This window comes from Ruditapes philippinarum, unplaced genomic scaffold (genome assembly GCF_026571515.1).
Source record: "Ruditapes philippinarum isolate M1 unplaced genomic scaffold, ASM2657151v2 ctg2660_1_1_1_1, whole genome shotgun sequence".
Lineage (NCBI taxonomy): Eukaryota > Metazoa > Mollusca > Bivalvia > Venerida > Veneridae > Ruditapes > Ruditapes philippinarum.
In genome coordinates, this window is record NW_026865822.1 from 198,476 (window position 1) to 225,303 (window position 26,828).

The following is a 26,828-nucleotide window of genomic DNA, read 5'->3' on the forward strand; positions in this document are numbered from 1 at the left end:
GTTTTTGAGTAAGCATTTTCTTTGATTGCGGTCTATTCTATTTTCCGTCGATACAGTTTTGCACCAAAATTTAATAATTCTAACATATCTATTTATATACATTGGAAATCGACCTTACTCTCCATAAATACTATTTGTACATGTTGACATTTTAACATTTAATAATTGTTTACAAAATTGTAAATGAACACGTTCTATTTCTTTCGATTTTCCAAAGCCCCCTATTTCGCATCCGTAATTCAAGGTGGCGGCAACAAAAGCATCAAACAGTTGGCACATGACAGAGGGTTTAACAGCATAATGTTTTGTTTTATGTATTAAAACATTGAAAGCTTTTAATCCTTTACCTACTAATGTCGTCTGATTTAAAGTATAAGAGCCTGTGTAATTAAAAACAGTACCTAGATAATTTAAGTTATATACAGTTTCTATTAAGCTACCTTTGAATGTCCTTTTTTCGTTTGCATTTAACGGGCCTCGCTTTCTGGATACAACAATTTTTGTTTTATCCGTGTTGACTTCAAGTCCCCACTTATCACAATATTCATTTAGCAAATCAAGACTATGCTGTAATTCCACGGGACTTTTACCAAGTAAAACCATATCGTGAGCAAATAATAAAAGAATAAAAGTAATATCGTCAAGAGTTAAACCACACAACGGACTATCTTGTAAGAACAGTTCTAGGTCCTCTATAAAAAGAGAAAATAGTAGAGGCGACATTATCTCCCCTTGTTTCAAGCCCACAGCGCATGCAAAAAAGTCTTAGTAAGAGTTACAAGCCTTTACACATGTTTTAACATGTGAATACATACTTCTTATAATTCGCAAAGCTTTCCCACCTATACCTAGTTTATATAATTTTAAAAATAAACCATTTAAATATACACTGTCAAAGGCACGCTTTAAATCAATAAAGCAACAATAAAGACGATTTTTATCATTTAAGATTTTTTGAACGATAGCATTAAGAACAAAAATTGCATCAGTAGTTGACCGACCTTGACGAAATCCGAATTGCGCATCACTCAATCAACTGTTATTTTCGGCCCAGCATGAAATTCGTTTATTCAAAATACCTGTAAAAATTTTTGATAAACTACTTACTAATGTAATTCCTCTATAATTACGAGCATCGCAGGGATCGTTTTTCTTAAAAATAGGTATAATTATGCCCTCTGACCATTTATCTGGAAAGTGACCAGTATTTAAAATAATGTTGAAAAGATCTACTAAATGAGATGACAATATATCGATACATGATATAAAGTATTCGTTTAAAAGCATATCATTCTCAAAAGCTTTATTCCTTTTTAAATTTTTAACAACAGATAATAATTCTTCTACAGTTATTGTACTATCTAGTTCATCAAAACATCCCTCCTGGCCAAAATCATGATTATTTAAAAAATTCTCTGCTTCATCAGTTTCAAATTGTGCTATTTCACTTTGAAGAGACGAAAAATAGTTGAAAAAATCCCTATTTGTTAAATTGCCACTGATATTGCCTTTTGATTTACAATTAAATAATCTCCAAAAATCTCTTGGCTTTGAGTGTCTAAGATTTTGTAATTGGGTAATTTTATTTACTTCATACTGTCTACGTTTTCTTTTTATCAAACTTTTATAAACAGCCTTATTATTCAACATATGTATTCTATTTTTCTCCGTTTTTGCTATATTATACATATTTACAGCATTTAAATAAACATATTTAGCATTATGGCAGTCATGATCGAACCAGTCAGCCCTTTTAAAAATTGAATTGTGCCCTTTGTGCGTGACTCGCGAGACACGTTTACAAAACAATGGTTCAGCTACTTTATTAATAATATCAGTGAAAGACTGAACACAACTATTTACGTCATCAGCGTTTGAAATGTCAGAATTTAAAAATAAATCGTTGAATTCATTTAACTGACCAATAATACCGCGTCTAAAGTCGGATTTTAAATCATCATTCCATTGTACCCTGACTGATTCATTTTCATCAGTATTATTATATAAGATAATGTTTAAATGTCTTTATTTTTTAAAATCTTTCCTTACATTTTGATTTTACGTACATTAGGTTTGAGACTGGTGTTTTAAGCTTCTCCTTTGATTATATATGTCATTTTGATTACCTATATTTGAATCGAACCAAGACAACATTATAATCCCTTTATTTTACCAAACAAAATGCAGGAATCACTCAGCATGTATTGATATAGATTTTACCAGATGATTTTTGAAGCTATTTTGCTAAGATATACAGTATTTAACGCCCCAGCTGCCTGTTATCGACTACCTCATTAAACTGATATGTTACACAAGTGTTTCAATCAAATAATCAATTCATCTCTTTTGAGTGTGGGTGTTTATCCATTGAATTTAGTTCATCACAACATACTGTGATCTTAATGTGTATTCACCACAGACAAAATGTAAATCTTCAGCTCGCGTATAAAAACAAGTTAGTTCTTGAATATGAACATTATAACATTGATGTCACGCTTTGTAACTTAGTCACATTCTTGTTATGCCGGGTCGCTCCAGTATTATGTGAATAAGAATATGTAAACATATTGATAATTTACCTATGCTAGGTTTATCAATTAATATGAGTATGTCCGAAACTTTGAATATCATCTTTTCCGGTGTTTTGGTTAAGCTGACGGAATGTCCTTACCACGAGGAAATCTTTAAGTTAGATTGGAACAAAGGTACATAGTAGCTGGATAGTAAAGATTGTCTGCAGAACAACAAGCCTTTCTGTACAAGATTCCTTTACATTGAAAGAACAAACAGTGTGTGTTGTCTTTTGCATATATTATATGCCGTTAACTTTGTCTTCACTGTAGCAAAGCGAAATTGTCTGACAAAAAAAAAAAAAAAAAAAAAAAAGTCAAGAATTAATATTTGGGCTAACAGAATATTTTTTTCTTTAGACACAGATTACAAAACACAAATTTTGTAATAACATGTTATTACAAAACATATAACATATATAACTGCATTTTTAACTATGTTATCTCATTCACAGACCGAATTGTCTGACAAAAAGACAAAAAAAAAAACCAAAAAAAAAAAAAAAAAAAAAAAAAAAAAAAAAAAAAAAAAAAAAACAACAACAATAACAATATATAAGAATAGCTCTGAATGCGACTTTGTTAAAAAAATTATGTACGCCATTTTGTACAAAATGTAAGGATAGTTCGCACTCAAGAATTAATATCTTGGGCTCCAATATAAATTAAATTACAACATAAATTAGTTATTATTCTTGTTTAGATTTAATTTTGTTTACTAGTAACTGAATACACGAAACCTAAATATATTTTCACATGTTGTTAATGTTACTATGTATCATAGTGATAAATGAGTGCACTTTACAGATATTATCAGAACAGAACGCGGCTCAAATATTATTATTCATCATATAAATGTTCATATTTAATCACTTAGAACTTGTTTGCTGGTTCTTTAATTTTTTTAAACATTACATCGTTTAATACTTAATATATATGAACATTTATATGATGAATAATAATATTTGAGCCGCGTCACGACAAAACCAACATAATGCGTTTGCGACCAGCATGAATCCAGACCAGTCTGCGCATCCGTGCAGTCTGATCAGGATCCATGCTGTTCGCTATCACTTTCTCTACTTGTTATAGAGTTTGTAAGCGAACAGCATGGATCCTGATCAGACTGCGCGGATGCGCAGGCTGGTCTGGATCCATGCTGGTCGCAAACCCATTATGTTGGTTTTGTCTTGACGCGGCTCATTTTATCTATCTGCTATATAAATACACGTTATATCGGATCATATCTCACTTGCCAACAACAGACATATATTTCTTTCGAGGTATATTGTTATGCTTGATACTAAACATAATCAACATAATTATTTGTTGTTTTACAATTTTTTTTATACCAGTTCATTTTAAAACTTCTATATTTCTTCATATTTTATTTTGATTTCAAATTTATTTATAACTTAGAGAAGCGATTTTGATGAGGAAAAATAAAATTAAGTTAACACTAACTTCCTACTATTTACAAACTTAACCCAAAGTTAATTTTATGATTTATTGTCATAGCATTTCCGAACGTTTTGCTTTAAGGATGGATTCCATATGTGAAAATGCGTATCAAGAATTTCAACTCTAAGTGAACATTTTTAATATAGACAAAATTGTTCATACTTTATACTTAAGACGTGCACAAACTTTATGTGAGCAAGTAATATATGACCAGATTAAATTATCTACATAGCCCCTGGCTGTAATATGTACTTTTAAAAGTCGACATTTAAAGTTGAGTAAGTATAATGAGATTCCTTGTAGCAAGACGTCTGCCCTATTCGTTTAGAAATTTGACTGCGTACGAAAATTACTAAATGTCACTCAAAAATATTATAGAATCGGATGGAGAATAAGGGAAGGAGATTTGTGTTGACGAGTAGAATTATATTTGTACAGATAGTTAAGATTCTTCTGTATTAATGAGGAATTTAAACATACAATTTAAGTAAAATTATCAAAGATGCTATTTCAAGTTAATGCTATTGCAAACACTTTTCGATACTGAAGATTAAAATGAGAATGAATTCTACAAAAACACATTTAATGCAGACAGTTAAAATATTATATGTTTTATGATTTATAGAATTTACTGTTAAATAGTATTCTTTGCTTTACATAAGTAGAGAGTATTCTTTTTTTAAGGTCATGTATACCTTCTAAGAAAATGTTTATAATAAGAATTTAATAATGATGTAACAATATCTTTGCCTTTATAAATCAAACTGAATATAACTTGACCTCAACAATGCGTAAACTAAAGGCCTACCTTAAATATGCTATAATTTTATTTTATAAAAATTACATTTTATGTCTGGTCCCCTGGGACAGTTTTCAAAATGGTACCTATCAACCATTTCGATGAATTATCATTTTCTTTTCGACGGTTGGTAATTTGCACAGTTATAATACACTATTGTATAGCCAGTGTTTCTTAAGCATACTGTATTCAGGTGATATACATTATACATGTTAAATAATCACTTTAAGGGTATAAATCTATATCTTATGAAATATTTTATAACATTTATCAACAAAAATTATATTGGTTCCATTATTATATGGTTGATTCCCAAAAAAGTTGTAACGTAGAATGTCTCCTATATTTAATACACATGTAAAATGTATGTAAACAGAATTAAATGTTCCGGAAAAAATATTATTTTGCTATTTTAAGTAGGGTTTTATACGTTAAGCAATGATTTTTATGCATGCGCCATTCGCTTTTAGGACGACTGACTACCATCTTTACTTCGTATAAGCATTTTGAAAGTATTCTTTATTAAATACAAACAATAAATTTTGCAGTAGATATATACACTTCAATAAAAACATTATTTTGCCTTTCTCTTGAAGTAACAAGGTACTTATTTCTGAGGCTTAATGCACCTTAAAAAGTATTTTCAGTTTCAGGTGCTAGTTTTAAAATGCAATCTCATTAAAATATCAGATCAAATTCCTTAAAGCAATGAAACTAAAAAACATCTGTTGTTTTACTTCAGAAATGAAATATATCATTGATGGAATCGTCTTGAACTGCTGTTATTCAAAAAAGAGGTTTGTACTTTTGTTCTTATAACAATGAACGTGATTTGAGGATTCTGAAATGTTTGCCTGCGGTATACTTGTATATGTATATTACATACATCACAAATATGAATTAACACTTACCTAATAGGCTATAAAAGAGTATGTTTTCTTTTGTGCTGTGTTATCGCAATTTGTAATACACTGTCATGTCATAAATTTTGAGGTTCTTTTTAATTTTGTAATTCCGTTCCAATTAAATAATTAAATTACATGGTTTTAATTCATTTAAGGCACATTATGCCTCCGTGATCCATAGCTTTTTTTTTTAGAAATGTTCTTCATGAGTTTATCATTTTGATTCTGGATTACGATTAACAACGGCAAAACTAGCGCTCAACATGCGGTTGTTAAGACGTAAAGGAAACAAAATGTAAACAAGTACATGAAGTAGTATTTCGACTTCTATACAAATTACTCATTTACTATAATTATACCAATTGTCCAGATAACAGAACCGCAAAATATTTTTTATGGATAAGGCAAATCAGTGTTTATTTCAAAACCAAACAAGATACCAACACCTAAAACATTTTTTGAGAATTAAAAATGATAGCATTTCTGAGATATAATGGGCCTTAAATAATATAGGAATTTACTTGTTGTTTAGTCTTAAGGACTGTGACGTCAATGCAGGCGTCATAGGTTACAGGCTGCCTCAACACTTAGATGGTTTCTGCAAATTTAAAGATACACATATTGTGATCCAATAAAACAAAAATTAACGAATTATATATACATATAGTATTACTTTTCAATACCTCTCAATAACTATTCAAGTTAAGTTATACAATGGATTTAGTCGGAAAAAACGAAACATAGTAACACAAAATGTACTTTTGAGAGCTTTAACAGACGACTTATAAACTAACTACATTTGCATGATCATAATGATAGCAACATAATATAGCTAAATATGCAGATATGTAAAGATAAAAAACTAAGCAAACAAATAAATGCATACCAGCAATTGAAAATAAAGTTAGTGGGCAGTTAACAAAGTAATTTATCTGCTAAACACTCTATGTAGACCCCCTACATGACATACGTAGAATATGTGCTTTCGGGTTCATCCTATTTCAAGAACTGATTGGAGAAGAGAGAAGAAAAACATCTAATTGTCTTGTAGAAAGTTCTTCAACCTGACCACCTAGTAAGGAAAAAACATACTTTTCGTTACAAAATTGTTGGACAGTTTGAATTCCGAAACTTATATTTTGAACCTTTCAATCCAAAAATTTCACTATAACTGCAATATGCAACCATAAGAAAAGCATACTTTATTCCTTTATCAATTGTTAATGCTAACACGACTTTTATTTTGTACAACTGGATTATATATTTAATAACCTGATGGTTAAAGTGATATAGTATTTCCTCTTCTTTTTGTGTGTGGATCTCGGCATAATCAAAGGTATATTTCTGCGATCATATATCACTGTAACCATAGAAGGCCATGTAAATTTATTCACATAAGAAGTGACTAAAGTGTGCTTTCGTTACGGTAGATATAAACACACAGGTAAACTTTGACAATTGAGAGAATATATATTAAAATGTAGTATATTCAGCTACAATCGTTTATATTACACTACTAAGTAGTGTTTCCTATACATTAACAGGTTATTTTTCCCCATTTTTAATGCATTTGGGCTTTGTATAAGATGCAAATGTAGTTCAAATTGATGTTAGTTTCCACAAACAATACCCGGAAATACATGGGATGTGAACATATTTTAGAAGACTTATGTTTGGATTGCGTGTAAACTTGAATAAAATAAATAAAGGATAATCAAATTCAGAAATGTTAATCTGACGCAAGTTAAACGGGTTTAGAGTTTTTTGTGAAAGAACTTCTTGTTTTTTAGGTCACTCACTCGTGCACCAGATAAAAAAACATAGAAAAATTAATATGATAATGGATTTTTTTTGTCAGATAAACAACTTGATATATATATTTCAAATTGCACAACGCCGGAGGCTACTGAAATGATTGTTTAACGGTAAAATAAAAATGACTTTATCGTCAAAATGTTTTATTGTTAGACAAATTTAAAAAGTAAAGTAAAGACATTTATAAAAAAAAAAAAAAAAATAAACGGCGCAAATCCTGGTCATTTTGTTGTGGATATTTCACTTGTCTGTATTATTTTTTAAATCATTTAAAAACCCCTAATATGGCTAGTAATGTTTTCAGAAAATTTTTTTAAAAAGCAAACCCCGAAAAAAATTCCATTAATCCAAAATCTTCGTTAAAGTTTAACTTATCAAAAAAAGAAAAGAAAATTTCCCAAAAAAAATTTTAAAAAAGTTTTATTGGGGTCTTTTGAAGAAAAAAACTGCGCTAAAACACAAATTCGTCGATAGTTTGATCTGTTGGCAAGAACTATTATTAGATTAGATCGTCTGGTAAGGATACTTATATTTGTTGGTGAGAATTCTTATAACATTTGACGGTCATTAAACACTGTGATAAATATAATTCGTCTACGTTAGATAGGAAGTGAATTATCTGTTACAGTACAATGCCAAGAATGCAATATATGCGTTTTGATTTGAAATTTAGGGCTTTACCTCATAGCAGTTATTTATTTATATAAGACAAAACTGATGAAAAATCTGATTTTTTGTTGAACACTTTACTATTATACCCTTAAATCTAAAATACGTACTTAACTGTTAAGTCAGTTTAAAAATAGATTATGGTTACGCAATTCGTTGAAATATTGCATTTATGAGAAATTAATTTTACACTATTCTATTTTCAATTGCATAGCATTGTTCATATAAAAAAAAGTCAAAATGTTGTTCAGTTGGAGTAGGCTGGAAAATGTATAATGTTGAAAGATTCTTGCTTTATTTCTTTAACACTTATTTGTTTGAAGCTTGCCTTAACTTAGTAAAATTAAACATCGATGATCGAATTTAATATTTTTCTTTTTATTTCACACATATTTTACTTATTTTTTATAATATATCTTCAGATCATACAAATAAATTTTTACAGATACTAACAATCTAGGACAACAATTACACTTGCCCTTGTCAATAAGGCTTAAAAATAATACTTCTGAACAACAGAGTGACTGTTTTCTACAAAAATCCGGAAAAAGGATGATCCCTAGGAAGCATTAATCACAACAAAATTACATGCAAATTGCAGACTCGGTTTGATCGAGTCTGTACATGATGGATAACGCAAAAAATGCAACATCTTTCACGTCCCGTAGCACCAGCTTGAGTGGTTCTCAATTGTTAACTCTTAAAATTTCTGAAATCAATGATCCCGAAAAATAAAACAACACAGATGTGAAGTACGGGGCATTTTTCACAGATGTTACACGGCACTTGACATCTGCTGCTGTGATGTATAAAAATCCAGGAAAAGGGTGATAGGGGACCAGGTCAAGATGCGATACAGGTCTTGAATAAACAAATGAGAGGAAAAGTAAATCCCATGAATTAAAGAAACCGTTGAAAAGACGAAATATTAAATTTCACATTCCATTGGATGATAATGAGTTTCCTTGACACCGTTGTTTATCTCATAAGTAGAATCAAACATGCGTAACAGGATATCTTGTTTGGTATTACCTCAAAAATATATCATTTCGGAGTGTTGTACCTTCTTAGAAATAAATAAGCTATTATAGTTTTCCTGTATAAAATGGACAATGTCATTATTAAAAATCGTAGTAAGCTTCGATGATATAAGCATTAACTAATTAAAGTTTAACATTGACAATAACGAGTTGATAATTGTTTGGTGTATGAAACAAAATAAATAAAACATAACTGTTTTATCTACAGCGAATTCATTATCCTTTAATAAAGCAGAAAATGACAACTAAAACTAAATGTGATATTTAAGATTAACGATGTTGTTTCATCGTCGAGGCGAAACTTAATCTTTCTAAATATATTACTTTTATATATCAATCTTCATTTCCTCTTTGATCAAATGCAAAGTTTAAACATTCTCACGGTTATTGGAAAAACTCGAGTGTTTGTTTTTTGGGGCATTAATTGATTGCAAAAATTGGTACACTGAAGATGCTCAATCAAACCGAGACGCAACATTTTTAATTTTGCCGTGTAAGGCCTTCTTTAGGGATTCTATTTTTTCTATAACTTATATAGAATAATATTTAAACAGACATTTTTGCTAAAAGACTGATGAAAAAAAGAAAATACCCCAATACAAACAGACAACGCCCCCCCCCCCAACAAAACAAACAAACTTTTATTTGTTACTTTGTTTGTATTTTCATTTTTAATTCCCATCAAAAACATTTACTTTAAAGCCGGCCTTAAAACTACTTTTGTACAAACAATGCAAATACTTCTTTTATTTTTGTATCTGTGTATATAATATACAATTTGACTAATATGGTGCCAGTTACCCCAAATTATATTCATTGACTATCAAATAGAGAAAAAGACACTTGTTTAAGTATACCAAAACACTGAAAATGTGGCATGTTCAGTATGATTGAGCCTGTTTTCGGACGGAAATAATAACAGCAAGATATCACCCTTTCCCCCTAGCACTGCAGAATTGATCTGACCAATATTTGAGCCGCGTCACGACAAAACCAACATAGTGGGTTTGCGATCAGCGTGGATCCAGACCAGCCTGCATATCCGCGCAGTCTAATCAGGATCCATGCTGTTCGCTGTCAGTTTCTCCGCTTGTAATAGAGTTAGTAAGCGAACAGCATGGATCCTGATCAGACTGCGTGGATGCGCAGGCTGGTCTGGATCCATGCTGGTCGTAAACGCACCATGTTGGTTTTGTCGTGACACGGCTCATATATTAAATGAAATCTGATCTTGAGAATCACATTTTTTTGCCCCCACTTCGAAGAAGAGGGGGTATATTGCTTTGCACTTGTCTGTCCGTCCCGTCCGTCGGTCCGTCGGTCCGTAGACCAAATGGTTTCCGAGTGATAACTAAAGAACCCTTGGGCATAGGAACTTCAAACTTGGTATGGTGATTGGTCATGACCAGTAGATGACGCCTATTGATTTTGGGGTCAAGGGGTCAAAGGTCAAGGTCATATTGACCTTGTAAGCAAAAACGGTTTCCGATCAATAACTAAAGAACCTTAAGGCCTAGGAACTTCAAACTTGGTATGGTGCTTGGACATGATCAGTAGATGACCCCTATTGATTTTGGAGTCAAGGGGTCAAAGGTCAAGTTCACATTGACTTCTCGGGTAAAAACGGTTTCCGATCAATAACTTAAGAACCCTTAGGCCTAGGAACTTCAAACTTGGTATGGTGATTGTTCATGATCAGGAGATGACCCCTATTGATTTTGGGGTCAAGTAGTCAAAGGTCACATTGACCTTTCAGGTAAAAACGGTTTCCAATCAATAACTAAAGAACCCTTAGGCCTAGGAACTTCAAACTTGATATGGTGATTGGTCATGATCAGTAGATGACCCCTATTTATTTTGGGTCAAGGGGTCAAAGGTCAAGGTCACATTGACTTCTTGGGTAAAAACGGTTTCGATCAATAACTAAAGAACGCTTAGGCCTAGGAACTTCAAACTTGGTATGGTGATTGGTCATGATCAGTAAATGACCCCTATTGATTTTGGGGTCAAGGGGTTAAAGGTCAAGGTCACATTAACCTTTTAGGTAAAAACGGTTTCCGATCCATAACTAAAGAACCCTTAGGCCTAAGAACTTCAAACTTTGTATTGTGATTGGGCATGACCAGCAGATGACCCCTATTGATTATGGGGTTAAGCGGTCTAAGGTCAAGGTCACATTGACCTTGTAGGTAAAAACGGTTTCCGATCCATAACTTAAGAACCCTTAGGCCTAGGAACTTCAAACTTGGTATGGTGATTGGTCATGACCAGCAGATGACCCCTATTGATTTTGGGGTTAAGGGTTAAAGGTCAAGATCACATTGACCTTGTATGTAAAAACGGTTTCCGATCAATAACCAAAGAACCCTTAGGCCTAGGAACTTCAAACTTGGTATGGTGATTGGTCATGACCAGCAGATGACCTATTGATTTTGGGGTCAAGGGTCAAAGGTCAAGGTCACATTGACCTCTTGGGTAAAAACGGTTTACGATCAATTTACTAAAAACAATTAGGCTTAGGAACTTCAAACTTTGTACGATGATTGGTCATGACCAGTAGATGACCCCTATTGATTTTGGGGTCAAGGGGCCAATGTCATATTGACCTTGTACTTAATGACGGTTTCTGACCAATAACTCAACAACTCAAGTTGCCTTGGTTGATATTTTTATATAAAACTTAAAATGCTTTTGGTATACACATTTGAATGTCTCATGTAATATAACAACTTGGCTGTCATTAATGAGGCCTTCATGATTCATAAAATGTATGCATATATTATTTGGTAAGATTTGTAATAACTTAAATTGCTGCACACAAGCTATGGGGTCACAATAATTATTACCTTGTGACTAGTCATGACCAGTAGATACTAGATAACCCTTATTAATTGTTTGTTCACTGGGTCAGAAGTCATGCATAATAACCTGATCACATGACTAATTGGCTGCCAATAGGGGTATACATGATAGGGGGCATACATGTTTTACAAACATATCTTGTTATTTAAGATATAGTTTAGTTTTTTTGTCCAGCAAAATTCAATAATATCTTTAATTTAAACTCAGTGCTGCAGTTCAATATTTTATGAGCATATTAGCATTTTTATAATGTCCGTTGCTCACATGTATTTTGTGTAAAGCGGCGACATTAATAACAGTGAGTTAAGTATGATTATGACTAATGAATTATAGAAATAAAGAACAACATTTACATAATATAACTAATTACAGAATAAATACTGAAGTCGACCATATAAAAGAAAACCACACCAAAGCAAATGATGCATACGAAGTTGAGTTTGTAGTATTAAAATTAAGATGAAATGTACAAGTATATAAAAGTTCAGATTTAGAAATACCGGTACTTTTACCATAGGTGTACACAAAAATAGAGGGATAATTTAAAAGTAATTTATAAATATAATATGAGTGTTATAACAATTTTAGCGCAGTTCGCTGTCAGTTTCTTCACTTGTAATAGAGTTGGTAAGCGAACAGTATGGATCCTGATCAGACTGCGCGGATGCGCAGGCTGGTCTGGATCCATTCTGGTCGCAAAAGCACTACGTTGGTTTTGTCGTGACGTGGCTCATTTCAATTCCTTGTGTGTCTATAAATTCCATTCACAAAATTACATATTCGCATGTACAGAAAATTGTTTGACATCCCTGCTTAAGATCAAACAGTACTGATACTTGATATATATCACAAATGGACCAACGTGTATTACAATTTTAGAAATAATAACGTTTGTTTTATCAGTTGTATTTTATTTCATATATTTTGAATCATTTAGATAAGGCAAAGTGCAAAGACAAATTAAAAACAAACCCCAACTGCGTTGTTAAGACATTTTCAGAGACAAATATCTGTTTTTGAATAAAAAATATTGTGGGAAACAGTGTGTTGTTTTAATTCTAGTAATTTAAATAAAGAAGCAGTTTTTTACAATTTCTCATTTACTATTGTAATTGACAATACCACGATTCCTTGACGCATGCTTATTCATTGACAGAGAAACAGTATGGCTCGATATTTTAGAAAATGTTCAAAAATATTCAATTAAGGCAGCTTAAATCAAGATGTTGTTCTTGCTGCACAGTAAATGTGTGCTATACATTTAATTTTATTTAATTGGTAACTTTTCATTAATTTCTACTAAATTCCGTAATACATGTTTCTGTTTTTTTCAGTTGGAAAAATGTAACTTTTCTTCTGTCTTTTGTATTTCCTTGACCACTAATTACACGTATCTGATAACGTGTCGTTGACAATGTCATTTTGAAATTCAACTTATTGTATTATTTGCTAGTCATTTATGTGCATTGTACTTTGAATAGATTTTATATTTGTACACTGAAAGAAATCAGTGGATACATGCTCAAAATGGTTTGGTTTCGAAATATTATACAAGTCAACAATCATAGAATTAAGTCAATCTGAGTAGTATCTGCAATGATCTTTAGATACTACCTAAGCAATTATACGGAAGCAGTTGAATATGACACAGGGTTGATTTATATGAATCTGTAAACATAGAAAGTTTCATACATATACAGAAAATAACAATAGTTTTTTTATATCTTATTTTATATAAAAAAATGCAATAAATGTCATCACCGGCCTTTAAATTATTTTCGTCAATGCCATCCACATTAACAATAAAACCTTTTTTTTTCATGAAACTTGATTCATCATTAATATATTTATTCAGGATTTGCCTTAATTGGTATAAGTCACATCGTCCGTTAATTAAAGAAAGTGACATTATGCCCATCCAATGGTGTGTAGTGAGTACATTTCACTTTTCCATTATCCATTTCAATTTTATAATTTACTTCACATGAACAATTTCCAAAGGAAATTACTGTACATTTCCATCATAATTTAACTCTGACGTTTAATTTATAAAGAAAGGTCGGTCAGTCTTTCTATATTTAAAGCAGATTTATATTTTAGGCAAATTTTTCTTTCCAATATCAACTGTTGGTCAGTCATCATTATAACAGTCAACATTTTAAAATATATGTAGTCAATTAAGCTCAACTTGACAATGAAAAATGTGCATAATGTCATTCTTAAAGGCACAATATGCATGAAAAACAAATTAACTTTTCCTCCTTTAAAAAGAACAAAAATGAGTTCAGTATAATACTAATATATAATATAGTCAATTAATTGTCCAACAACATTGTCCTGACACTCTTGCATTTGACCCTGTTGTTGGTATATTCCGTACACATTACAATCTTCTTGTCAATCGATATGAATCTTAATATCCAATTAATAAAAGGGTGTAAATCAAAAATTCCTCTTAGCGCAGTTGGTAAAGGTATTTCACTTGAAGAATATAGACGTAAAACTGGTAGGTTCGAATCATGTTTCAGCGATTTATTTTTTTATTTTAATTTGAAAACTGCCACTCCCTTAAAACTATTGCAGACCTTTTTGTGTGTACTACCTATGTAGTATTTTAATAACCGTCTTTATAGTGTGTAAGCACTAAAGCATGTACGATGACATAATGTCGCAAAGAGAACCGTTGATAGAAACTGTAATGAAATAAAAAATAAAATTGTATATATATATATAACCATTTAAAGGGTTTCTAAAATCAGAAGTAGTAAAACGATTTTTAATTCATCACTGAAAGGAAAAATAATAACGTGGTGCTGGTAAGGAATCGGACCAGAGACTCCGATATCATTACCAATACACCGCACGTCACTGACGAGTGAAGTTAGCAAATATATCGATATTATTCGATAGATACTGGTCAGCGTGTATTCAAATGACCTTTACGAAAGTAAATGAAGTGCAAGGTCAATATTGTTGGACAATAACTTTTACATAAATGTTTATTAGGTATGTTAAATGTACTTCGTGGAAGTTCTTTTGCGATAAAAAGTAGTAAAATGTAAACAAAATACTTCCATACAAAATACTTAAATAACTAAAACAGTTACAGTAATAAATGTCAAAAAGCTACAGAAATAACACGTGGTTCTTAGAATTGGTAAATTAATTATGTTTTAGAAACTGTATAAGGGCATCAACAATTTAAAGCATTTAGACATGAAAATATAAACATGCCTGAAACATAATAATATATGTTTTTACGAATTGATTTAAGACTGCAATTAAAAATAAAAACTAATAATCAATTTAGGCCTATAATGTCGAACAAGATTCTGTTTACAATGATTTTACCAGCTGTGCTTTATGTCTTACCTTGGCATTAAACACATCGAGGTAATCAATCTTATATATGTAAGAACTTGATATAATACCGAGATAGCAAAACTGATCTTTTCTACGACCACAATCAACCTTTCACTTCTTAAGTTAAATTATAAATGTATATATGGACTTATCAAACATACCTTCTAATACGTACGGAAGTGAAAAACAAGTATAACACTGCTATTATACTTCTCAATAACCATTTACAGTATTTACTTTATATAAAGGAACTCCACTAAGGTAATTTGACATGACGGAACTGGACATAGTTTTTCGAGATGAATGTTTCATTTGATGTAGTCTAGATCAATAACTTGTGGACAAAATCTAAGATCATTCGCTTACTCCGGTTATTCAAAATAATTATTCTAATTATGCAGAATGACCCAAAATTGAAAAGCTTTGCAACGCGTTTTTACTAAAATAAGGACAAGAGTATCACAAAAGTACGATTTTCAATTTATTTCTTAATTATCTTTTGCACATGAATTTGCTGTTTAAGTACCTCAGCTGTTCCATGTAAGAAATTCAAAATGTGTGTTGTTAGACCTTTTTACCTCACTGGAATTCAATTCAGTTATAAGTATATAAATACTGAGGTCATTGCACTGTTTTTAGAATAAAGTATTCATAGAATATCAAGCAAAAATATTCATTTAAGTAGCGGAAGTTGATTGTCCTTATTCATTATGTCACATAAACATACGACACGCTCTAGGAAAGCTTTGACATTTGACGGTTAATTGAAATGTTTTTAATTACAAAGTTTAACAAAGTAGTGTTTTCAGGTAAACACAAATGATAAACGCTAATATACTTGATATGATAAACATACACTACGATCGCCTCTCAAATGAAATTTGACGTAATGTTTTAATTGCAATGCGAACTTCACGAACAGTTCAGTGAATGAAGTGTAACCTGTATGTGAAAGTAACGTGCTATTTATAGTATTTGTATTTTATGTTTATTGTATCTATAACGTTTATCCACTGTTTTATATTTACTTTTCAGGGGAACACTGTTTGATGTTACAGAAATCATCTTTGGATAACATCCGAATTTTTGTTGTATTTTCTACGAGGAACGTCAAAAAAGTTCATTAGTGTTTTTGTCCTTTAAATAAAACAATTTTAGAATATCAGCTTCGAATAGATGCAGCTGAATAGTGTTAAATAACTTAAAACGTATAGCAATACATTACAGAATGGATTATTCTCTGTGAAAACTGACAATTGTGGATTTTGTTTATCCAGTGAGAATTCTATTGATAAAACGTGTCCATGTTTATATTAATAGAAACAATATCCTGGGGCTACCGTCAGGTAAGTTCGGTGAACTAACATTTCTAAAATTGTTTATTTAATACAAATGACAATGAATTATTTTGTTTACAAATTTTAAGTTTGTATACAGATTGAATGTTAGAATTATTGCCGTAACACTTGCTAAATAAGATGAAAATCAGGTTTATAATTGGAGTGTTTTAAACATTTATTTTTCTATCAATGTCGATTAACTTTGGTTGATTATCTTTTATTTGTTTTGTACTGAGCATTGCTATCAGAATGGTTTAATTTATAGGTAAATGTGTGTCTTACGTTTAACTTAAACACATATCATTATAACTGTACCTGGATACAAAATCTCCCTGTTACCACTTATGAAGTTTTTCTGAATAAATATATTTATCTTTTTTGTGGATGGATGACAACAACACTAATTACTTCATGTTAACTTTCATATAAATTTATACAATATACACTCAAATATACTACAAGGCTATCGTACTAATGCCTTTTTAAGATAGACGCTGGCCAGAAAATAAATAAATCATTTTTAATAGTCAATATCAAATGCCGACTAATGAAACCTACTATCCAAACAAAGCCCTTCTTAGACGTGCAGACATGCACATTTTGTCTTTTATATTAGTAAAAAGTAGAGTTTTGCTTAAAGTGCGCATGTGTAAGCTGATTGTAGTAGCCCCGCCCTATTACAATGTGGCCATACCACGTGACTTTTCGGGTACGGAACACGCCGATTTTTCACCCGATTCAGGTATGTTTTTTATTCACAACTTATTTATTACTCAACCGATTTTGATCAGATAAGGCGCAGAGTACCCGTAATTATATCAGCTATCCACGGTATATCAAAATTCTGAAAACCCCTAAATGGTTTTTGAGAACATTCGAGTACAGTTTTCATTTCATAGCCTGGGCCGAGGGGAACGGTACACACTCATTTGGCATAACAAGCAATTTCTAGCAAGTCATATGTTTTTTAACACTATTTCATAGAAAAATACATGTTAAATCTGATATATTTACTATGTCCAATGTATCGAGTGAAATGAAGGTGATGTTTTAGCATATTTTCATTAAGTAATGTTGAAATGGTACGGAACACACTGTTATTTCAAAAGATACGGTACACACATAATTTCTGTCTTGGTAATAATTCTAAAATAAAATATATCAAAATTTAATTTAAATTATTATGTGAGTGATTTTTTTCATAGTTATACATTTTATTAATTTAAACGAGAACCCAGGGACCTGTTTTGCAATGTATCATAATGCTTACTTATGCTTTTTAATGTTTATATGTATTAGTGCAGCTATAGTTTCAAGAGATCACGCTTAACATTTACAACCTCCATGTAATTGTTCCCTATTTAAAAATCACCTAGGGTATGTTAAATACTTCGATCTTCACAAAATCAGTGAGTTGCGCTCTATAGAAAGAAAATGTTGTAATAAAATGCTATGTTTATTGTTTTGTTTATTGTTGTTTTTTTATTTATTTTAGTTTAAGTGAAGTAATATATGTCTTTTTGCTTCATCCTGAAAAAAATAAAACAAGGTCATGACCTAAATCGCTGAAAAGTATCATTACTTGATAACAATTTATATATATTTATATTTTTTTAATAATAAGCAAGTCATTAGGTACAATTTTGCAATATCAAGGTCATGTTTAAATTAAATCAAATCACAGAAGGCGCTGAATTTGTTTGGGTCTCAGAATGTCAGAAAGGTGAAGGCTGTGAGATTGTAAACCAATTTGTTTTTGTATAGTGCCACCAATAATGCTTTTCAAGTAACATAACTGTAGTAAATTGGCTATAAGGCTTATTGCAACACTGATATGTAATTTCATATGTTTATTTGGCTTAAACAATTAAAAACAAAGACAAAAAAAAACATGAGTTTCCTTAACTTGGATTTGAACTCAGGACATCTCTCTTCCTAAACGAGCGTGTAACCCTTCGACCAACGGGGAAGTTATAAGATAACAGCCTGAAGAAAACCATATCATTCTAAATTAGGGTTTGTAACCCTTATTAATTTCGTTTGACACTGATGTAAATAATCATGGAGCTTAATATCACATGTATATCTGTAAAGAATTATACAATATTTTGAAATATTTGACCAATTTGGGAACTACTTTTTCTTCTCCCGAGAAGGCTTGAAAATTAATGCGCCCGTCAACACAGTGACCCCCCCCCTTTATTTTTTTTCAGCGTAAGAGTACATATAAAGGTAAGTAACCGCTTCCAGGGGTTCGGACTACTTTCTTATTTTGCAAATAAGCATATCAGAGCCTGAAATTTCGCTACCATTATTTGTTTGGTCTGACGACCCAAACAAATAAAAATGTAGTCGCCATTGCTTAAAATTTTTAATGTTTAAAGGCATGAAAGCTTTAAAGATAACTTTTAATTCATGTAATTAGGTCAGTTTTGGTTTGGTTTCATGGCTCATTATACTGAATTATCATGTGGCGACTTTCGAGTTTTTACAAGTGCCCCTTTGGGTATAAATAAAGGAACGAACGGGCACCTGAGTAAAACGACCTACATTCTTCTTCTGTAGTAAGAAAACTTTCTCGCATGAAATATCGAAACATCGAAGTCACTTGTGGTCTCGTACGTTACTTCATGTAGTATATAAAACAGAATGCAGCCTCCAAAATCCATAGCATTTGATTGACAAAATGGGTATTATTAAAATATCATTTTTATTTTTAACACAAACACGCAAGCACACATATCCATGAACTCGAGTGTTAAAATGCATCTTGAATGAAAGTCCAAGATAGGCATAATTTTACCAAATTTCCTAACATGTATATCCTTACATGTATATGTAACAAGGTTTACCTTGTATAAAACTACGTTACGTTATATAACAGGCCTTGTTCCCGTTCTTCAAATGATCAAATTATTTAATTTTTGATTGCACGTAAAACTGCGAAATATTTGTCCATATGTAGATAATTTGATAATTTAAGATACATGCAGTTAGTTTGGGACCCTGGCAGATGATTCATGACCAAATATCATGTGGCCGAAAAAAAATTTAAAACTTTCCGTGATTTAAAAAAGATCCACTTACATCAAAACCAACGTTTTTTCTCCAAATTCGATTATTTAAACGACACATTTTGCAAGGAACATATATTTCCAACTTACTCTTAACTTCTTGTTTGTTTATATATTCATACTATGTTTAGACAGTCATTTATATATTCGAAACAAACAAATTAAATGAAATAATAATTGCACATAACAGATGTCCTTGAATTTCACAATTCGTTTTATAATCCAAAAGAATATACCCTAATTTTTTCAAATGAAAATCAAAAAAAAACAAAATTTTGAATGTCTTCCGTATCCCTCCCTAAAATTTTAAAACATTTTTATAGCCAAATATTAATTGCTCAACATATAAAATCGAATTTTGCGGCAACGTACTCTTAAAATGTTCTTTTATTTTTTTAATAATCCTGTTTACATCAAAACTGTAGGCATAATGATACTTTGCAAAACAGGTCCCAGGGTTCTCGTTTAAATAATAAAATGTATAACTATGAAAAAAATCACTCACATTATAGTTTTAAATTAATTTTTTTTATATATTTTATTTTAGAATTTTTTCAAAGACAGAAATTGTGTGTGTACCGTATCTTTTGAAATAACAGTGTGTTCCGTACCATTTCAACATAGCTTTATGAAAATATGCTAAAACATCACTTCATTCACTCGATACATTGGACATAGTAAATATATCAGATTTAACATGTATTTTTCTATGAAAAATAGTGTTAAAAAAACATATGACTTGCTAGAAATTGCTTGTTATGCCAAATGAGTGTGTACCGTTCCCCTCGGCCCAGGCTATGAAAAGAAAAACTGTACTCGAATGTTCTCAAAAACCATTCAGAGGTTTTCAGAATTTTGATATACCGTGGATAACTGATATAATTACGGGTACTCTGCGCCTTATTTGATCAAAATCGGTTGAGTAATAAATAAGTTGTGAATAAAAAACATACCTGAATCGGGTGAAAATCGGCGTGTTCCGTACCCGAAAAGTCACGTGGTATGGCCACATTGTATTAGGACAATGTGACATTGATAAAATTCTGAGCGAGAACTAGGTCAACGTTTCTTCATACAATCAATCAAAAATTACCGCTTTTTATGGCGTTGGTTGTTTGTTTATAATTCCATCGATAAAACAAAGACAAATCCAAACATTTTGAACCACAACTGTTGATGATTGTCGATAGAAATTTATCAATTAATGCACATACTAGTAGTTAGGCGCATGGAGGGTAAAGTTTAACTCCTCTTTTACATTCGTTTGGGGTTATCTTAATATATTTATCATGGAATTGTCCTCAGTCCCTCAGTGACAAATCATACACTGTAGGGCTTAGGATGTTACAAAATTTCGGAAAATTGCAACATTGGAGAAATTCAGCGGCACACGATGTATAATGTGCACTCTGTCATCAGACTTACCGTTACCATTTATATAACTGATTAATGAAATGTGCTTCTTAAGTCCACCCATTGTATTGTAAAGAACTTTCTATAGGCTGGAGGCGATCCAGCGGGGTCAGATTGTTGTTAAACACTAAGTAAGTTAGTTCTTTTAAGTGAACTTTAAACAATTAGGAATGAACCGTTGATTCCTACCGGTCGCTTCCTTGGGGTTTCTTAATTGTTACAATGTCATTTAATAAACACTTACAAATACAAACAGCTCAAAAGGAGGACGTTTTGAACACTGTCATTGCTTAATTCGTATAACTGTCGAACTATTTAGTCGTAGAACTACTTTACGTAGAGACACAACATTGATATGAATGGTTAAATAAACTACATTTTGTATAATTAGGACAGTGTATACCAAATTGACCGTGAGAGAAACTTTCAAGCAAAAGAAAAAATTTAGGCAAAAGGCTTACACATACTTTAACTTATTTAAAGCGATTAAACTTTACAGAATTCATGACAAAAACACTGGATGTTAGAAACGTCAAATCTAAATGTGTCTAAATAAAAAAAGCGGTGTTTCAATTATTCCTTAAATTTTAGTTTTCTATTCTTACATTTATATAAACATTATAACAGAATATGTGAATGATGATCATGCAAATTGAGATTTTTTTTGCAAAGTCTCAGTTTTCAGTTTCAGTTTATTTCTAGTAATATAGGCATCAGACCCAAAATACAAAGTACAATAATACAATCAAACAGTAGAGTGATAAAATGAAAATACATTTGTAAAATAAAAAACAAAGTAAGAAGCATAAAAACTAGAATGGTAGTGATATTCATGTTTCTTTTGCACTGGCAGCAATGTGTTTTGGCATGCTGTCTTTATCATCAATGTTGGCTGTTGAAATAAATTTTTTATTTGTTTAAAAGATTTTGACTTTGTTATGACATTAGGAAACCATCAGAATCTTATTTAAAGTTTAAGGAACATATTTTGTATAGGTTTTTAACATTAAAAGCAATTCGGAAAAAAAAGTTTATTTTAAAATAACAACAACTTCTGCAAACCCCTCTTTTTGATATATTTCCTTTAAATTACTTAAATCATTTGAACATTAGGTTATTTTAAAAACACCTTTTTTTTCATAGTATTGATTCTTAACACACACTTTCTTTCAGGTACATAAATATTTCATGTATTACGAATAAACATTTTATAAAACATTATGAAAATGTCAAAGGACATGAATAAAAGGTGACTGGGAAAAATTTCAATCTTTAAAATCTATTATTAACTTATTTCTATTTCATATTGAATAGTCTACATTCATTTTTCAAAGAATTATTACAGTAACTGTTATAAACATAATTGTATTACATATGCAAAAAAGTAAAAAAATGAATAAATAGGAAATAGTGTTTTGAAGAAAATGTCGTATATTTTTACTATAGCATAAATTCGAACACATAAGGAAATGATTGATTTACCAAGATTATACGAGGTAACAAAAAATAAAACGATTTTCGTCCAATTATTTATTTTGAACTCAATAATTTAAAAATATTTTAAGTTTGCAGGTTGGTAATGTAGTGACTTATTTGTTCAGCAAATAAGTATCATTTATCATTTATGTTTATAAACTTGATAAATGTCTTATTATTTCAAGTAATTTTAACTATTTCAAGTTATTTCCGCCATTGTCATAGTAGCATACGAGATATGTAAGAGCCAAAATGGAATTCTAAGATATCACAATTCAACACGTATTTAAAATACAGTAATGTAACATTTCAAACATTTAAAATTGCGCACTGAGACGTTTTCATTAATTTTAACAAAGATTTGCATTTCCCTGTGGACATATATTTCTATCATTTCCATGTAATTTGTTACATCCCAGAACTAAGACAAAAGAAACTGTCGTGAAAAATGTCCTGTATTGCAGCAATAACAAAGTCTTTTGAATATATTTCCTTAACAGTTTACAAATTATTCGTTTCACCTGTCAGATAATTAAGAATTAGAGTGATTTGTTAGCAAACCATCTGGCAAATTATCATGTTGTCATTTAATACATATATTTTTATTTCTTGAAAGTTCATAAAAGTTGTGTACTAAAAACTGAATGAACCTTGCTCTTATTTAAGTACGCGTCGGTCTGAACATTTTCGCTGTTTTGCTTCAAACAAATTACAGAAATAAACATTTTACAGCTCATTGGCTATAAATTTTAACAATAACTTTCTTATTAGAAAAATGTGCTTTTTATAACGATTATAATTCTTATTAGCTTGCTGTTATTGCAGTTAATTGAGTTTGTATTATTTTTTACAAAGAAATGTATGATAGCAGACGGACAATACTCGATAAACTAAAAAATCGTGATAGTTGTTTTATTTAATTTCGATTTTTATAATCATTAAAATTATTTCACTTTAGATAATGCGTCTTTTTTTCAATCTACATTAATTCTAATGGCTATGTTTTGACCATACATGTGATCTGTGCAATAGTTATGAGTTAAAGTCTTTTATGTTTTAATATTTCATCGTTCTCTGAATTGATGAAATATTTGAAAGGTGTATTAATCTGATGTTTCTAATTTATACAAAAATATAATGTTTATTTTTCTAATATGCTCTTCACTGGCATTGCGTTGTTATTTCAAAAAAAAAAGAAAACAAAGTACTTGAACGTGAAGATTAAATCTGTATTGAAGAGAAGAGTGTTAAGTAATGTTGAATTTTTATCAAAAATGTTATTTATTGATACAATTGGTTGGAATGATAGGCCGAATTAGAAATTCATAACAGAAAAATATGAAAGTTCTAAATATTTATTTCCATGTAAGTATATGAATGTAATACATTAAAATTCTATAAGAAAATACAAAAACAGAAAATAAATGCCTTTTTATAGAATCATAACTGTTTAAAGTTAGTTAATAAGAATCCCTAAAGAAAGTCAAAAACAGCAGATTTGAAAATGTTGCAGGCTCAGTTTGATTGAGTTTTTTTCATGGGGGTTCTGTCAAGTGCAAACTACCATCCATCCCCTAGCACCGGCTTAAACAGAATTCACCATTTAAACATTAACATGGTAAAATCTTTAATTTAGAAACATCCGCAGATGTGTTCAGACCTTTTCAGTCAGCATGAATATCAATCATTGTCATTTTAGTAGGGTGAATCGGGGTAATGAATTTTATGATCTTTAAAGCAATGATATCCTGAACAACTTATGTTATTTCAATCATTTGAACATCCCTTTCATCTCTAATAATCTACCTGGTCTCCACCATTATCTACCTAGTTTATACCGAAACAAAATCGTAGATCTAGACAAAATGTTATTCCAGAAAAAAGTTTAATCATTAAATAATATCTGTATCATAGTTTCGCGACCTTTCTGTTAAAAAATGTATCAGAGTTAAATCGTTTACATATACATGCACAATGCGTAAACCGGAGTGCAGGTATTAGTTACCCGCACTCCAAGGCATGCCCATTGATTGGCTAAATTTTGCTGGGATTTACTTATTGTGACGACAGGTAAAGGGAAAACGATAGAAATATCATATTCAGATGCTCGTTCATTGGTTTCTTTTTTCTGGGGGTTCATATTGTGACAACAGGGAACGTGTTTTTATGTTTGACTATGATACAAAAAAAAGAACAGCAAAACACTCGGGAATCTGATTAATACTCGGGGTATACACCCCCTCGTACAAATCAGATAGCCTCGTCTTTTGATGCTCTTTCTATTACATGAAAACTTATACAATAGATAGCACTTAAAGAGAAAAGAAATATGTAGTGTTAGAATTCGATTAACTCGCTAAAGGTATATCAACTAATCTAACTAAAATGGAATTTCGAGAAATGTAATGCAATATATCTGATTTTAAGGCCCATTATGCTTCAGGATGGCTTCCATTTTATTTCTCGAAAAAACTTTTATGTTTTGCATTTTGTTACATTTAGAAAAATACTCATTTGCCATAAACATTGTAGAAGAACTATCTTTTGCTTCGTTTGCTATGTTAGGAATTGGTAAATTCATATTGAATTAGTATTTTGTATGGATGTCTAAAGACTACTTTATTTACATTTAGCTACCTTTGCAACACATTAATGCATGTTCAGCGTTTCTTTCGTCGGTTGTTAAACATGTAATATGCTCTAAATCCATCATTACAGCGTTATTATACACATGTTTGACAATGAAAGAATTAGGCAAAATATGAATTTCTGAGACGTTATGTGGCTTTAAGAATTACACAGTTTTATCAAATTCAGTTAAGTTTGATTCACAGACAAACAATTATCTTTTACAAAACGCAACGACATAAATAAATAAATAAATAAATAAATAAATAAATAAATAAATAAAAAATACGACAAAAATCCTAATAGATCATTTTTACTGATAACACAGAAATGAAATGGCGCTTAAGTTATTTTCAAAATATAAATTATTTACACAATAAAAATGTCTTTTTGGCCTTACATTCCCAATTACCCGGTCATGTATTTATGTAAATGTATCCAAATGCACTTATTTTAAAACTGGGCATGCAATATCAGCGTGAGACATTTTTTTCTTTTGTTTTTTGGTTTTAAAATTGGTTTTAGTTAAATGCAGCTATGTAAATGACCGACATATATGTCATCAAAGAAAGTTGGACTTGTAAACTATTTAAACTACTATAGTAGATGCAAAAAAAAGACTTTGTTTTATTTAATATGAAGTTAATTATTGGGTTACAAAATGTAAATGACGTCGCATATGTCATTAAAGAAAGTCAGACATCTAAATTATCTTAACAACATGTCAAAAAATATATATAAATAAAAAAATAAAACAATAAAATAAAAATAAAAAAGAACTTGTTTTTATCTAATATGAAGTAAGTTATTGGGTAAAAAAGTGGAAATGACGGACACATATGCCATTAAAGAAAGTCAGACATCTCAACTATTTGAACTACATGTCAAAAAAGAAATTGTTTTGTTTAAGAAGTTAATTATTGGGTTACAAAATTGCAAAAATAAAAAGAAGTCTTGTCAAATTGGCAGTCTGTATGTCAGGAACATGTCACCGTCATACAAGGAAGTGTCTAGATGTTGATGTATTCAATTAGTATCTAGCATTGTTAAATGATGGAAAGGTTAACACATAATTATATTAAATGAAATCAGATCTTGAGAATCACATTTTTATTTAAGATATAGTTTAAGCTTTTTTGTCCTGGATGATGCTATTATATCTTTAATTTAACATCAGTGCTGCAGTTCAATATGTTATGAGCATATTAGCATTTTTATAATGTCCGTTTGCTCCAAAATTGCTTTTGTGTAAAGCCGGCGACATAAATTAAAGTGAGGTTCAAAATTAAATTGATTAAATGAACCAATGAATTAAATAGAAAATGAAAAAAAATTTTAATGCATATAACTAATTTACAGAATAATAACTGAAGTCCGACTATATAAAAGAAAACCACACCAAAGCAAATGATG

General features: G+C 30.6%; 1 protein-coding gene across 1 annotated transcript in view; it reads left to right on the forward strand.

Moving 5' to 3' along the window:
* The first annotated feature begins 16,514 nt into the window (after nt 1-16,514).
* LOC132730421 (uncharacterized) overlaps nt 16,515-26,828 on the forward strand; it is an 88,013-nt gene continuing 77,699 nt past the window's right edge. Inside the window, exon 1 of the mRNA XM_060716340.1 lies at nt 16,515-16,830. The gene's annotated coding sequence lies outside the window, so the exon portion shown is untranslated. The remainder of the gene's footprint in view (nt 16,831-26,828) is intronic.